The sequence below is a fragment of the Anabrus simplex genome, chromosome 1 (assembly GCF_040414725.1).
Source record: "Anabrus simplex isolate iqAnaSimp1 chromosome 1, ASM4041472v1, whole genome shotgun sequence".
Classification (NCBI taxonomy): Eukaryota; Metazoa; Arthropoda; class Insecta; order Orthoptera; family Tettigoniidae; genus Anabrus; species Anabrus simplex.
In genome coordinates, this window is record NC_090265.1 from 34,406,740 (window position 1) to 34,423,130 (window position 16,391).

Genomic DNA, 16,391 nt, shown 5'->3' on the forward strand with positions numbered 1-16,391 from the left:
GCAAGCATAATATACTGGAAGATATCCGTGAAAAATAAAACTAAACACAAGACGAAGTTCACTACACACCAACATACATGGATGGCTCCCGCGCTTTCACTTTGGCCTCCGGTGCACGTTGCCAAACTTACATTACTCCGGCTTGTAACTGTAATCGGCTATGATTTTGCCCAAATTGTGCACATTTATAGCTTATTATAATATCATATTCAGTGGCATCTTTGTGAAATGTAATAACCGAATGGCGTAGGAATGATGGACCTATGTTGAGATATTTAATGACCAAGGAATGTGATGATGTGGATTTGACATTTGGAAACAACAAATGTTTTCTGTTCCATCTCTGTAAGCACGCGTGGGTGTGGGATAGGGAAAGGACAGGGTACAACATGTATAATTGCTAATACTATGTGGAAATCTGTATTTCATAATTTGCGTTAGATTAGCATTCACACCGATAGATTCCAATTTCATTAATTCTGTTTTAGAATTGTTTAAAATTCCCGAGCAAATTTCACAATCCTTATGAATTTTTCGAGTTCTTTACAAACTATTATTTTTTTAAAAAAATTGACGTTTTCCAGCATAGTTATTAGCAGTTATACAAATATCAGTAAAACATGGAAGGTAATGTATAGGTATTTTAAGGCAGAAACAGGTCCCAAGAAGGAAATTCCAGGAATAAATAATGAACAAGCGGAGTGTGTATGTGAGGATCTTCAAAAGGCAGAAATGTACAGTCAGCAGTATGCAAAGATTGTTGGTTACAAGGATAATGTCCAGATAGAGGAGGAGACTAATGCTAAAGAAGTATTAAAATTTACATATGATAACAATGAGATTTACAATAAGACACAAAAGTTGAAAACTAGAAAAGCGACTGGAATTGATAACATTTCTGGAGATATACTAAAGACAATGTATTGGGATATAGTATCATATCTGAAGTACTTATTTGATTATTGTTTGGTTGACCTAGCTATACCAAATGAATGGAGAGTTGCTATAGTAGCCCCTGTGTATAAAAGAAAGGCTGATAGACAAAAAGCTGAAAATTACAGGCAAGTAAGTTCGACATGCGTTTTATGTAAGCTTTGGGAAGGCATTCTTTCTGATTACATTAGATATGTTAGCGAAATTAATAACTGGTTCGATTGAAAGCAGTTCGGTTTTAGGAAATATTATTCCACTGAAGCTCAACTTGTAGGATTCCAGCAAGATATAGCAGATATCTTGGATTCAGGAGGTCAAATGGACTGTATCGCGATTGACCTGTTTAAAGCATTTGATAGGGTGGATCATGGTAAACTACTGGCACAAATGAGTGGTATTGGACTAGACAAAAGAGTGACTGAATGAGTTGCTATATTTCTAGAAAATAAATCTCAGAGAATTAGAGTAGGCGAACCTTTATCTAACCCTGTAATAGTTAGAAGGGAATTCCTTAAGGCAGTATTATTGGACCTTTATGTTTTCTCATATATATAAATTATATGAGTAAAGAAGTGGAATCAGAGGCAAGGCTTTTTGTGGATGATGTTATTCTGTAAAGAGTAACAAATAAATCACAACATTTGTGAGCAACTGCAACGTGTCCTCGATAACGTTGTGAAATGGACAGTAGGCAATGGTATGATGATAAACGGGGATAAAAGTCAGGTTGTGAGTTTCACAAATAGGAAAAGTCCTCCCAGATTTAATTACTGCGTTGATGGGGTGAAAGTTCCCTTTGGGGATCATTGTAAATACCTAGGTATTAATATAAGAAAAGATCATCATTGGGGTAATCACATATATATGATTGTAAATAAAGGGTATAGATCTATGCACATGGTTATGAGGCTGTTTAGGGGTAAGGATGTACAGGAGAGGGCATATAAGTCTCTGGTAAGACCCCAACTAGAGTATGGTTCCGGTTTATGAGACCCTCACCAGGATTACCTGATTCAAGAACTGGAAAAATTCCAAAGAAAAGCAGCTCGATTTGTTCTGGGCGATTTCCGACAAAAGAGTAGCGTTACAAAAATGTTGCAAAGTTTGGGCTGGGAAGAACTGGGAGAAAGTAGACGAGCTGCTCGACTAAGTGGTATGTTCCGAGCAGTCAGTGGAGAACTGGCGTGGAATGACATTAGTAGACGAATGAGTTTGAGTGGAGTCTTTAAAAGTAGGAAAGATCACAATATGAAGATAAAGTTGGAATTCAAGGGGACAAATTGGGGCAAATATTCATTTATTTATTTATTGGTTTGTCCCAATGAGCTAGTGGCTCAAGGAGGGACTGCCCTTTACAATCACATCTTGGCAGCTATTAGTTGCAGTTAACAGATAAGGCATAGGCCTACATATATAACAAGGAATATTTTACAAATATTAATTTACATCATAACATCATCATTTTACATGGAAAAGGAAGATATTCAAAATAAACTAAACTTAGGTTGAAAATAGGTACATAGTGGTTATCAATTTATTCTCTAACATACCGTTCAAGGAAGCACCTGCGTATTTATTTCTTAAATCTGTACAACTTATTGATTTGTTTCAGTTCTGGAGGTAGATTGTTAAAGGTTGTGTTTGCTGAATATGAAATGCTTTTAACACCATATTTGGTAGTGTTAGTGGAATCTTTGTAAAACTGGTTTGCTGGTCTTGTGTTAAAGATTGGAATAAGTTACCAAGTGAGATGTTCAATAAATTTCCAATTTCTTTGAATTCATTTAAGAAAAGGCTAGGAAAACAACAAATAGGGAATCTGCGATCTGGGCGACTGCCCTAAATGCAAGTCAGTATTGATTGATTGATTGATTGATTGATTGATTGATTGATTGATTGATTGATTGATTGATTGATTGATTGATTGATTGATTGATTGATTGATTGATTGATTGATTGATTGATTGAAGTAATGAAAATTAGGATTACGAGTTTTAGGCTTGCAGTGGTGGTTGTATGGAAAAGTGCAGTTTGGCTGTAGCCAATTAGAAATGTCTGCTTCCATCAAGGTAGGTGATATTAGGCCCAATATGGAAGTAATAAACGAGTTAGACTCACTTTTATCATGTGAACTTTTTGGTGGGCATTTTGAGATGTCAGAGATAGTATACATTTCTGGGTATGCAGTAAGAACAATATCCAGGAGGACAACTTGTGACACATGTTTAGGTGTCCTGCAGAGTAATGAAACAAATTACCCCTATTTCGAAGAACTTCAGAGAAGTGGGTTAGTGGTGCCATCATTTTGTGTTGTGTGTGTCTGCGTAACAGTGCAGGAATATTTACCTTGTTGGTATCTGAAGACTACAAGGAAGACAGCGTGGATTGCGGAAATCACAAATAATTTCTCTTCTCTCTGTCTAGAGCTGCTTTAGGAAGTGATGAAAATCAACAGTTCTAGTTTGAACGCCGTCATTGTGGACGTGACAATAATGGTCTGATAGATTGTTTATTGTCTGCATTTCCTAATGTCGTGTTAAATAATTATAGAAAGAAGATGAAGGACAAAAGTTATGTCAGCAGTTAGAAAGCTATCAACGCTCCGCAATAATTGTGTTTGTGAGTAGTGTTTAAGTGTTTTGTTTTTGTTCATGTAAAATGTGTATTTCTAACTTCAGTGAATGCATTTCCTGATATGTATGTTTCTTAATATAATTTTACGAAGAATGTGCATTTATCATAATCATTGTGTTGGTCTAAATGTAGTTTACATGGGTGAAGTCATTCAAAGTTGGGCACGCCCCCTTTTTTCTCTCTGCCTCCGTTTGACAGATGGGTACAATGTTGCCAAGCGTACCTTGCTCGTTTAATTGTAGATGGCTCTGGCAAAATGTTTCGCTTTGCTTCCAAACTTAGTTCCACTCGTATGATTGGCCGCACTGCTGCAAAACCCGCGAAAGTATGCAACAAGTGTATAATGATCGACGCAAATCTCGTAAACCAAGCTAATATTCATGATAATTAGGAAGTATAATGTTTATATTTGTGGACTGGAGTAGACGACTTGTTTATTAATTTCCCCAATATCCTTTATTGTATACTACTCGTCTGTTAGCTTTGGTAAGTTTAATGTTTGAGATGTTACTCGAATTGTGACAGCTGTAGACCATGTATACGTCTTGCAAGCCTTGCTGAGTAGGCCTTGAATATTTTCATGATTGATGTGCGTAATATTGAGAATATTTTTTAGCTAAAAAGAATGCGGCATTATTTAAAAGTTATGTTATAAGCCATTATTATGAATAATATTTCGGCATTAAAGTAATAATTTCAAATAATAAAAGGCATTGGTGTTCACAATGAATGAATGGTAAAAATGGGTTGGATCGAAGGAGTGAGATTTATAGGCGTTAATCACTCTTTCTGTTTGAACTCTTATTGTTTCTATGAGACTTTTGACTTTGTTGATTGTATTAGCAATAGGTTTATTGCTTTCGTTCAGAAGACTGATCCCTTAACTGTCATCCTTGTCACACTTCCAAAAATAAGTGGAATGGCATGCAATGAAAACGCACATAATAAGCACAGAATAGAAAATTACCATTTGCTGCAAAATGGAATTAGATTTTTGCCTTTTACACCACATTGCATGGTATCAATCACAGTGATTGTGACAGGAAATGCAAACGCACTGTAGGCCCACCACATGATAATTCTAGTTTTTATACATTCACGCACTGAAATGGAACTCACGGTATTCGTTCGCTAAAAGCGTCACTAGATTAATAATTGAGCAAAAAGTAAACGACGGGACGAGTTGGCAGTGCGGTTAGGGGCGCGCAGTTGTGAGCTTGCATCCGCGAGATAGTGGGTTCGAATCCCACTGTCGGTAGGCCTAAAGATAGTTTTCCGTGGTTTCCCATTTTCACACCAGGCAAATGGTCACGGCCGCTTCCTTCCCATTCGTAGGCCTTTCTTCTCCCATCGTCGCCTATCTGTGTCGGTGCGACGCAAAATAAGTAGCAAAAAAAAAAAAAAGATAACGAAGCTAATCTTACCTCAGATTGCATGTAGAGATGTGATCATTATGAATACCTGGGACCCACCAGCCCACCCCTAGAAGTATATCTGCTTGTATAACCTAATATAATGAAGCACACATCAATTTCCATACATTTTGTGGCTACTACCACTGTCATTGGCTGAAATATACTTCAGCATGACATCAATCCCAGAAATCTAATCCCAAACAATTTGGGCCAATGGCTAACATGAAACAGAGCCCCTGCATCTAGTGGGCAGACCAATAAAGAAAAGCTGTAAGGAAGACAGTGCTGAATACCACTCTGCCCACAACCATAGTTTTAGGGTTGTATGGTTCGCAACAGTTCGTTGGAAGTAAGTACGCTAATGTGAGCGCTTCAGGTGCAGCAGCTAAGAAAGAAAGAGAAAACAGTATTGCCGTGGTTAGATGCATGCACTGTAGGCAGATTATCCAGGTATTAACTTTGCGGATCCTACAGTGAGGTAATGGCCTTAGTTCTTCAATGAAGTTAGGTAGGTAGGTGTGACCTTTGTTTCTGAGTTCTCCATATCATATGCTACCACTGGCAATTTTATGATGGAAGAGTCTCATTGCTCTTGTCAGGGAAAGATTACGTATTCGAATGACATCACTCGTGCTTTTTATTGTAACGTTCACCCTTTTTCTAAAATTAATTGTGAAGATGTTCTCTGTTGCTTGGAGCATAACAACTAGGTATTTGAAATGCTTGACATACAAGATGTCTACCTCTGTAATTTATGGTCTTGTGTTTTTCTCCTTTTCTGAATGTAAGCATCACTGTCTTTGACTTGTTTAGGTGTAGTTCATTGTTTTCCACCCAGTCTGCTACCCTGTTGAAAGTGCTTTGTATTATCTGCGAAACGTTTAGTGATACTTTGGCTCCCTAGTGCTGAATCGGTAGACCTCGTTTATCTTCAAGATTCGTACTGATAGCCTTTGATACACAAACTATGAATCGCCATGAGACATCTGGCGTACACTGTACATACTAGTACTGTTGTTGATTACACAGCAAAGCCAACATATAGAATTCATGCTAGGAACAATATTTGCATCGAGAAATGTTATATAATGTGTCATAGTGATAATATAGGTTTAGAAAATTCCTATCGATTGATCATACTATCAATTCAATTCAGACTTCATTTCCATTCAGTTGGCAGTATTACCGGAACCGGGATAGCTCCCTCCTTACTCCTCACTCCCGTAACACCAGGTATCACTAAAAATTTTGTAGATAATGGGTCTTCTTTACTAGTTGAGGGGGAAGCCATGTTGTCAGAATACAACTTCACATTCCCGTTTAAGGGATTGCTGTGTATGATACCATTTGTCAGTTTGATATCAATCAGTCACTACTGATCTGCATTTAGGGCAATCGCCCGGTGGCAGATTCCCTGTCTGTTGTTTTCCTAGCCTTTTATTAAATGATTGCAAAAAAAGTGGAAATTTATTAAACATCCCCCTTGGTAAGTTATTCCAATCCCTAACTCCCCTTCCTATAAACAAATATTTGCCCCAATTTGTTCTTTTGAATTCCAACTTTATCTTCATATTGTGATCTTTCCTACTTTTAAAGACACTACTTCCACATAGTTCCTATTCAGTATGTTCCTGATGAGTCTGGTAAGGAACTTCTCCCATAAGTCTCTTTAGCTTGCTGATCAAGATCCTTCTGTTGATAGTGTTGAAGGCCTTCATATAATCTAAGAAAACTCCATACAGTTTCCCACCTGCTAATATCAGTACTTCTTCAGTGTCCCTCTGGTTGCAACTGTCACATGATCACATAACACTATCCTCCACCACACTAACACGCAGTTACTTACGCATGGCAGATGCCGCCCACCCTCATCGGAGGGTCTGCCTTACAAGGGCTGCACTCGGCTAGAAATAGCCACACGAAATTATATAACATGATCACATATTAATTTGTTATTCTCAGAAACATGCACTTGAGGGCAACTCCTTTGTATGAATTTGGATCACTGTTGTCCCCTTTCCCTTTGTACAGCATTATCACTGTTGACTTTCTCCACTTCTCAGGGATGGTGTCTTGCCTAAGGCATTCATTGAAGAGTGTGGATATGGTTCCTCAGAGTTTAGAGTCAGTACTCTCCAAGAGTTTGTTGGATATTAAATTCAGGCCATGCTTTTTCTATTGCTTCTTTCTAAATTTTTTATTCAATACCATTACAAGATATTAGAATCATTCCGTATTGACGGTTTTCACTTTGCAAATGTAAAAAATTGAGTGTATCCTCCTAATTCAATACATCATATAATTTCATCATTAGATGGAGTAATCAAATTCAAACACTCAATTTTTTCCCTTTGTAAAGTTCAATACCTTGACAGATTTCCTTTGAGTTTATGTACAGTATTGGTTATGCCTTATTCTTTATACTACCAAAACTCATTCTTTGATATGTATGTATATTGTGTATGGTACAAGGGTAGCTATTCAATTCTGGATTTGCATGTTTAGGAAACAGTAAAAGCATATAAAAATGATGTGAAGCGATATTTCAAGTAGCAGTGAGGAGATATCCTTCCATTATGCTTGCCAGAGACTCACCAATCTGCACCAAGGAGTCATCTTACTTATAGAGAAACACTGAAATCTAGGCTGTATAATTGTGAGAAATGTGACTATTTTCTGTGTTGCTATTGGATAGCTGTGATGAATGGGAGTTTCCTGTTTTCTCTGATACAGCTGCCATTATGTCTGGCCACAAGGCTGCCACATTCAGTGAAAATGAGAAAACCACTGTCACTCTAGCAACAAAGCAGTCCAATGATCTTGACACTCTCTGGACTTAACTCTACCAGATCAGTGGTCTTGTGTAGGGGATGCTACAGGCCTATGTCCCTTGATTACCTTTGCTTGCTGTGAAAGTTTAATTCAACTTTTGACTATTCTCAGACATTGAATGCGCTGGGTAGGTTAATGTGCACTAGCATTGACAGCCCTGTTGACTGCATTGCGAGGTCATCAAAGCCACGACATGTCAAATCTCTAAGGTACCTTTGTTGAATTCAAGTTTAAAAATTGCATGTTAATTCCATATTGAACCGAGAATCTAATGGGAACAAGAAAGGTCCACCCCACCTATTCAATACCATACAATGTTATAAAATAATTTATAACATTTTATTATTCTTAGGACCGGTTTCGATACTGGTGTGCATCATCATCAGCCATAAAATTAGAAAAACATACAATGACAAGGTTACAAAAACAATGCGTAGAGTGTACACAAATTTTACAAAATTAGGCAAGACTTAATTAAAAACATGATCCGTAAACATTAACTTATAACCTAAACCTAAATATATAGCACCAATTGTCTTTAAAAACTTTGTATATACATCCTTTTGACAAGAGTCTTCTGAATCTAAAAGCTTTGAATAATATGTGAGCAGATTAAATTGAGCCGAGGACAAAAACTAATATCTCACTATCTTAAAAGTCCAAGGGCATATTTCCTTATTTTGTAAGAATATTTGTATAAAAGATTTTCTCGCTGAATATCCACTAAGTCTTGAAGTAACAGGTGCAAATATTAAGAAAACATTTTATTATTGGTTAAAAAAGTCTGTTGTTAAAATAACGTAACCAATCATAAGACTTAACAACTTCTAGAACTAAAAAGAGCATAAAGGAACTTCAAACACTGTTTTGCATAATAAAATACATGTCTTCTCTAACTTAAAGAACGTGGCTGGATTCGGTCTGCTAAGTATTAAATAACAAAATTTTATTTTACATGAAAATGAGGCGGACGCCGTGTTTCCAGGGTACTGAACAATGTTCTCGGTTCAAAATGGGACCTGAAGCAGATAAAGAAAGAGGAAAATGTTAAGAAGGCTTTTGAAAAAAAGGAAAAGGTCCTGTCGTAAGAATTCTTTTTTTCAAAAGCCTTCTTAACATTTTCCTCTTTCTTTATCTGCTTCAGGTCCCATTTTGAACCGAGAACATTGTTCAGTACCCTGGAAACACGGCATCCGCCTCATTTTCATGTAAAATAAAATTTTGTTATTTAATACTTAGCAGACCGAATCCAGCCACGTTCTTTAAGTTAGAGAAGACATGTATTTTATTATGCAAAACAGTGAAGTTTCTTTATGCTCTTTTTAGTTCTAGGAGTTCTTAGGTCTTATGATTGGTTACGTTATTTTAACGACAGACTTTTTTAACCAATAGTAAAATGTTTTCTTAATATTTGCACCTGTTACTTCAAGACTTAGTGGATATTCAGCGAGAAAATCTTTTATACAAATATTCTTACAAAATAAGGAAATATGCCCTTGGACTTTTAAGATAGTGAGATATTAGTTTTTGTCCTCGGCTCAATTTAATCTGCTCACATATTATTCAAAGCTTTTAGATTCAGAAGACTCTTGTCAAAAGGACGAATATACAAAGTTTTTTAAGACAATTGGTGCTATATATTTAGGTTTAGGTTATAAGTTAATGTTTACAGATCATGTTTTTAATTAAGTCTTGCCTAATTTTGTAAAATTTGTGTACACTCTATGCATTGTTTTTGTAACCTTGTCATTGTATGTTTTTCTAATTTTATGGCTGATGATGATGCACACCAGTATCGAAACCGGTCCTAATAATAATGAAATGATATAAATTATTTTATAACATTGTATGGTATTGAATAGGTGGGGTGGACCTTTCTTGTTCCCATTAGATACGTTTGTTGAACTCAAACTTTTATCACTTAAATAGTTAGTACTAGTACGGACCATATCCTGAATGAACTCTTAGAGGAATCAATAGCTAGGTAATATGGGATTCCCACTAATTGCAGTGACACAGATGGTGACGATGAATTGGAAAGGGCTGGGAGTGGAAAGGAAGGAAGCAACCAACCATGGCCTTAATTAAGGTACAGCCCCAGCATTTGTCTGGTGTGAAAATGGGAATCCATGGAAAACCAGGGGTGCCGACAGTGGGATTCGAACTCTCTATCTTCAGAATGTAAACTCACAGCTGCACAGCCAACTCGCTTAGTCGATTCAGACAACACCGTGAATGTAATATCGACCTGCTTATGGAGACTATAATAATAACAGTGTATTTTTGTTGTTATTATATACAAGATTATAATCAGTAATATGTGTACATTTTAATTTGGTATTAAGAGGGAATTTTCAGGAAAATTCTCAATTTCATTCACACACTCACATCTTCATTATAAACGGTTATGCCTTTCAGCGTTCATTCTACAGGCCTCTTGTGATATTATTATTATTATTATTATTATTATTATTATTATTATTATTATTATTATCATCATCATTTCCTGATATTATTATTAAATTCAGGTTTTCTTAATACATAACGTAATGAGGATTCTATTATATGTAAACACTGGATTCAGACTTTTTTTTACAATTTTTTCCTAATTTTTATATGCCGGGCTGAGTAGCTCAGATGGTTGAGGCGCTGGCCTTCAGAATCCAGCCAGGCAAATTCCATCGTGGCTCAGTCCAGTGGAATTTGAAGGTGCTTAAATACATCAGCCTCGTGTCTGTAGATTTACTGGCACGCAAAAGAAGTCCTGTGGGACTAAATTTCAGTGACTCTGCATCTATGAAAACCATAAAAGTAGTTAGTGTGACGTAAAGCAAATAACATTATTATTATTATTATTATTATTATTATTATTATTATTATTATTATTATTATTATTATTATTATTATTATTATTATTATTATTATTATTATTATACCGGTTGGTACACCCCGACCCCGCAAGTTTAAATTGTGCACCTAAAATAATCCCCTACAGGAGAAACTCCGAACTTTAAAATCTGTATTAAATCAATGGTTCCTTGGAAGATGTCACTACGGTAAATTTTGAAGTGTTCTGAACTGTGTCTATTTCGATTCTTGTTTGTTTGCTCTGTAGCAAGAGGTGTGGACATTCTCTTCCAGATGTCACTACCAAAAAAAACTATGACTGTGCACCCTGGTGCGAAGTGAACGAACTGTTTTGAAGAAATTTTGTATCCCTAAGTTTGTTCTTTGTTAAATTTCTTTCTTTCATTTTTTGGGTTGGCAATATTGATCTCTTCTTCCGCCAGTTTTGAATTCTACCAATCACTAATTTTCTAAAATAATTTTCAGCCAATCATGTATATCTTCTCCAATGTTGTATGTAACTATTGCGTCCACCAATAAACAGAGTGGGTGTGGCGTTTTTCTTTCATGAAAGGTCTCGAAGTTTCCTTGTGGGTATAAAACTGCTGATTGTCATGGCTCGGTGCCACTTCATCGACATCTTGCTTAGCGTGTGATTATGTAGCAGGGGACGGGGAGCGCCTCTCTCTTCGGGCAGCAGTTCATCAAAAAGGTAATGGCCGTTTAATAACTTTTTCTTGCTAGCTCAGCGGTTTAACCCACAGGGCGGGTTCGAAACTTTTCTCATGTAACCTATCTTGTAAAATGTAATATCTTTGTAAAACACTATATCTTTAACCGCAAATTGGGATAGGGAGTGCTTAACCCTCTCGAGCTCCCTCTCATATTGTTTTGAGGTGACTACGTTTTCATAACCAATTTTCTTCTCTTCTTAAGGTAATAAAAGTTTTTCTTCTAAGAGTCACCTCTCTGGTATGGGATTAGCCCCTGTATAACCGGCTGAGTGCCACCTAGGTTTTAAGAAGTTTCATGTAGGAGTGCAAGCTATGCCTCAAGCCAATTTGGTATTTTAGGGCCATGTAATTAACCTGTTCTTTTCTGATAAGGCCCAGTAGATTGGGTACATGGTACCCCTGTATAAATTTGTAAGTTGTGCCCGAGGGCAAGTGATGGTGAAAGTTGAGGTTGCCTTAAATAGGCGTGAGCAACTGAGAGCCTGTTAGTTCTCTCCGTATTGGATTTTTTGAGTGTCTCTAGAAGGCCTGAAGGGGTTTGTTGGGAGCAAGTGCTCCTTGTATGAAGGGGTTTTCTACCCCATGAATTAAGTGTATGTAGGTAAAACGGAGCTTGCAGCTCAGGATGTATGCCCGAGAGCTTTGTAAAATGTAGGGCTGATAGCCCAAGAGGGTAAAAAACCCCTAAAATTTGGATACCTCTAGTCTTGCTGTTTACTTGTAGTGGTACCTGATTTTTGGCTTTAATCATTTCTTGTTGAACTTGTTGATATTCCAAATTATATGTAAATCTTGTTCCGTTTGAAAAATATAACCTTTGTTGAAGTTTTAAATTAACTTTAAATTTCGTAGTTAGACCCATTCTCCGCCCGCACCTTCTTTCCACATCTGCTAAACCATCAAAACACGGTAACAATTATTATTATTATTATTATTATTATTATTATTATTATTATTATTATTATTATTATTATTATTATTATTATTATCCATTATATCCTGTGTCCCCTTTCGGAGCAAAGGGCTGCATCAAAAGTTCTCCGTTGGTTCCGTCTCCTGGCAATCAGCTGTAAGTCTGCCCAGGATTTGCCGTCCTCCCTTATCTCTTCCTACACACTTCTCCTCCAGGTTATCCTTGGTCTTCCTCTTTTTCTTGCTCCTTGCGGATTCCACCTAAGTGCTTCTTTCTCAATGGCATCCTCTTTTCTTGTGACCTGTTTCATGCCAAAAATAGTCATCTGTTTTTCCGTCTGGTTTCTCTTAGTTGCAGTTTCAGTAATAATGTTTTCTCGGAGATGCGGGTTACTGGCCTACAGTCCCCTATTATTATTATTATTATTATTATTATTATTATTATTATTATTATTATTATTATTATTATTATTATTATTATTATTGTACCGGGCGGTACACCTCTGCTCCGCTAATTCAAACATTGCGCCAGTTGAAACTCCTCTACTGGAGGAAGCCTGAACTTTAACAACCATGTTAATTCTAAAGTTTCTCAGAAGATGTCCCTACTGTAAATTTTGAAGAGTTCTGAACTGTGTCTTTTTCGATTTATATTTGTTTTCTCTGTAGTGAGAAGTGTGAACATTCTCTTCTAGATGGCACCACTTAAGAACTACAATTGCGCACCCTGGTGCGAAGTGAAGGAACTGTTTTTTGAGAAATTTTGTGTTCATAAGTTTGTCCTTTGTTAAATTTCTTTCAGTCATTTTTTTGGGTTGGCAGTATAACCCTTCTCTTTCCGCTTGTTTTGAATTTAGCCAATCCCGAAATTCTTTAATTAATTTTTAACCAATAATGTGTGTCTTCTCCAATATGGATATGTTGCTTGATCCTAGCCAATAAAGTTGGGGGGGTGTGGGTTCTCATTCATGAAACGTCTCGAATTTTCTGCGAGGGTATATAAACTGCTGTTTTTCTGGTCTCGGTGCCACTTCCGTAACATCTTTCCTAGTGTGATTATATAGCAGGGGGCGGGAAGCGCCCCTTTCTTCAGGCGGCAGTTCATCCATCAGGTAATGGCCTTTTAATAACTTCTTTGGTTGCTAGCTCAGCAGTTTAACCCTCGGGGCGGGTTCGAAACTTTCCTCATGTAACCTATATTTAAAATGTAAAAGGCACTTGGTATAAATTCTGTCTCTTTAACTACAAATTGGGATAGAGAGTGCCTAACCCTCTCGAGGTCCCATTCATTTTGTTTTGAGGTGACTACGTTTTTATAACAGTTTCCCTTCTACTCGTAATGTCATAACATTTTTCAATCGTGTCACCTCCGTAGTATGGGATTAGCCCTTGCATAAGTGGCCTAGGGCCAAATTAGGTTTTAATAAAGTATATTAGGAGTGCTGAGTATGCCTCCACTCAAGTTGGTATTTTGGGGCCATGTCATTGTCCTGTTTCTTTAATGAATAGGCCTCAGTAGGTTGGGTATTTTTACCCGTTTTTAGGTGTCCGGAGGACAGCTTGAAGGTGGAGTTTGGTGTGGCCGTTGATGGGCTTGAACTTTGAGAGCGGGTTGCTCTTTCTTAAATTTGGGTTCTGTGTGCCTCAAGGAGGTTTTACTGGGTAATTGGGAGCTAGTGCTCCTTGGTATGTTTGGGGTTTTCTGCCCCTTTGTTGAACCTTATACATAAGTAAAGTTGGGCTCTTTGCTCAAGGATTGTGTGTCTGGGGGCTCAAAGCCCAAAACCATTGACAAATTGTAATTGTACATTCTTAATTTGTTGATATACAACTGAGTTCCTGTTATACTTGTTATTTCTTGATCTCGAAAAGAAAATATAACCTTTGTTAAATTTTAAATTAACTTTAATTTCGTAAGTTGAGACCTGTTCATCCCAGCACCTTCTTTCACCTCTAACTACCACGGAGAACTCCGTAACAATTATTATTATTATTATTATTATTATTATTATTATTATTATTATTTTTTTTTTTTATGAGCATTTATTTTCATTTACCATTAATAAAAGAAGTAAATATTTATGAAAATTCTTTTGTCATAAATATTAACTATGTTGTTGCTTGAAATTATCAAAGTTTAAAATAATGTTTTCAAAATAGAGCAAATTCTGTCTAATAAAATTGAACTTTCGCAAATCATCTATCAAGCTAGAGACTACTCATTTTCAAGTCTTCATAAATGTAGTATCGAGTTGTTATCAGTAGTGTGTTCTGGCCTTAGGCAAGTCTTAACACGGTAGCTCTTTATGCAGTCCTGTCTTCTGTCACCCTGTTCATTTGCCTGGTAGCTTCCTGCTATCCTTACATTTACAGTTCTTTCTAGGGTGTCCAGGAGCAAGCATTGGAGTCATCGCCCTAGCTGGTTCTCTTCTTTGTTTGGAGAGCATTTATAAGCTGCTTCTGTTCTCCAGCTCTCCCCCGTACCTCCTTTCTGCCCAGGATGTCCTATCCCTTCTCCTCCATAATCATATTTCTAATTCTTCCAGTCCCGTTTCTTCTTCCTTCCTTCCTTCCTTCCTTCCTTCCTTCCTTCCTTCCTTCCTTCCTTCCTTCCTTCCTTCCTTCCTTCCTTCCGTTTGCTTATTCTCTCTTGCACTTATCACCATACTCCCTATATTAAAAGAATTCACCAAAAACAGGTTTGGCAAATCCGTCTGTCCGTTCTACTGGACCGATTTGCTTCATTTTGGTTTTATTATCTCTGGAAAGTAATCATAAAATCAAATCGTTAAATGATCATTCCAGTAATTGCAGGCGAAGACTTACCCTAACCCACAATACATTCTGTACTTAGCAGGTTGCCAAGTGACTAACACTTTCATTAATATTCTGATATTTATTATATGTATTTTTCATCCTTAGTAATATCATTGCATCCAGCCATGTTTGATTACTACCTATCAACACAGAGAGTATACACTTCCTCTGATCATGGAAAAATATTATACTGTGCTATATACTTTTTGATTTTTCTGGCCTTTCCCAGCTTCTAAATATACTCAATAGATAAATGATAACTTGCATACTCCTAATGGAAAACATCTACATACACACAGACGGGAAGTTACCAAGTCGACTAACCTTTTGTATGACCATTAATAAAGCGCAGGGACAAACTGTTGAAAAAGGGGTGTCTACTTAGCCGAACCAGTATTCAGTCACGGCAAACTGTATGTTGCACTATCTTGGGCGAGATCGTGTGAAAATGTTAAGATCCAGATATGGTCAAATGGTCGAAGCCCAGTGAATACTGTATGGAAAGAAGTGTTATAAACTACATTACGAATGAATCCGTTATTATGAACCAGTATTAAATGTTCATAAAACTACTGGAAAGAGCAGGCAAAACAATATGACTACGACAGGCATATCAAGACGAGTTATCTGACCTATTTATAATGAATGCAGCACAGGTCCACTAATTCATATTAATTCTCATTTCATTTATTGCTAACAGCAACATATTATTCACATATTGAGTTCTCTTCTGCCTCCTGCCACCAACACACATTCCTCTTCTTCCATCCAGTCATTTTCCAAAAGTCTTTTCCAGATACTCATTGAACAAGATGGAAGAGAGACAGCACGCTTGTCTTAATGCCCCTTCCAGCCCTGCTTTCCACCGTCATCCTTCAGTACTTGTATTCTGATCTTTTGCTGAAAGTACAGGTCCCTGATCAGTCGCCTCTCCTCCCAGTCCACTCCTTTCCTCTTTAGAATGCCCATCAGCTTCCTCTATTGCACTCTTATCAAAGGCATTTTCTAAATCAGTAGAAACAACTTCCCTTGCTTTCTCAATGTATCTCTCATCAGTGGTTCTGCAACACTCCATTGCATCCCCGCTGTTCTTGAACATTATCACTGTCAAGCTTTCCATACAGTCTTCAGTAATACTTTGGCTGCATTGGATGTCAGGCTAATGGTCCTTAAGTCCTCACATTTCTTAGAGTTGTTCTTTTGTAATTGGTTTCTTAGTGGTTGAGAGAAAGTCATCTGGCCATTACAGGGTTAAGATATCTGCTTC

The 16,391-nt window shown here is 37.0% G+C and overlaps 1 protein-coding gene across 2 annotated transcripts in view; it reads left to right on the plus strand.

Moving 5' to 3' along the window:
- Positions 1–3,876: 3,876 nt before the first annotated feature.
- The window catches only part of LOC136868861 (ankyrin-3), a 65,218-nt gene continuing 52,703 nt past the window's right edge, over positions 3,877–16,391 (plus strand). For both annotated transcript variants that reach the window (XM_068225419.1, XM_068225420.1), the window contains exon 1: positions 3,877–4,053. The gene's annotated coding sequence lies outside the window, so the exon portion shown is untranslated. The remainder of the gene's footprint in view (positions 4,054–16,391) is intronic.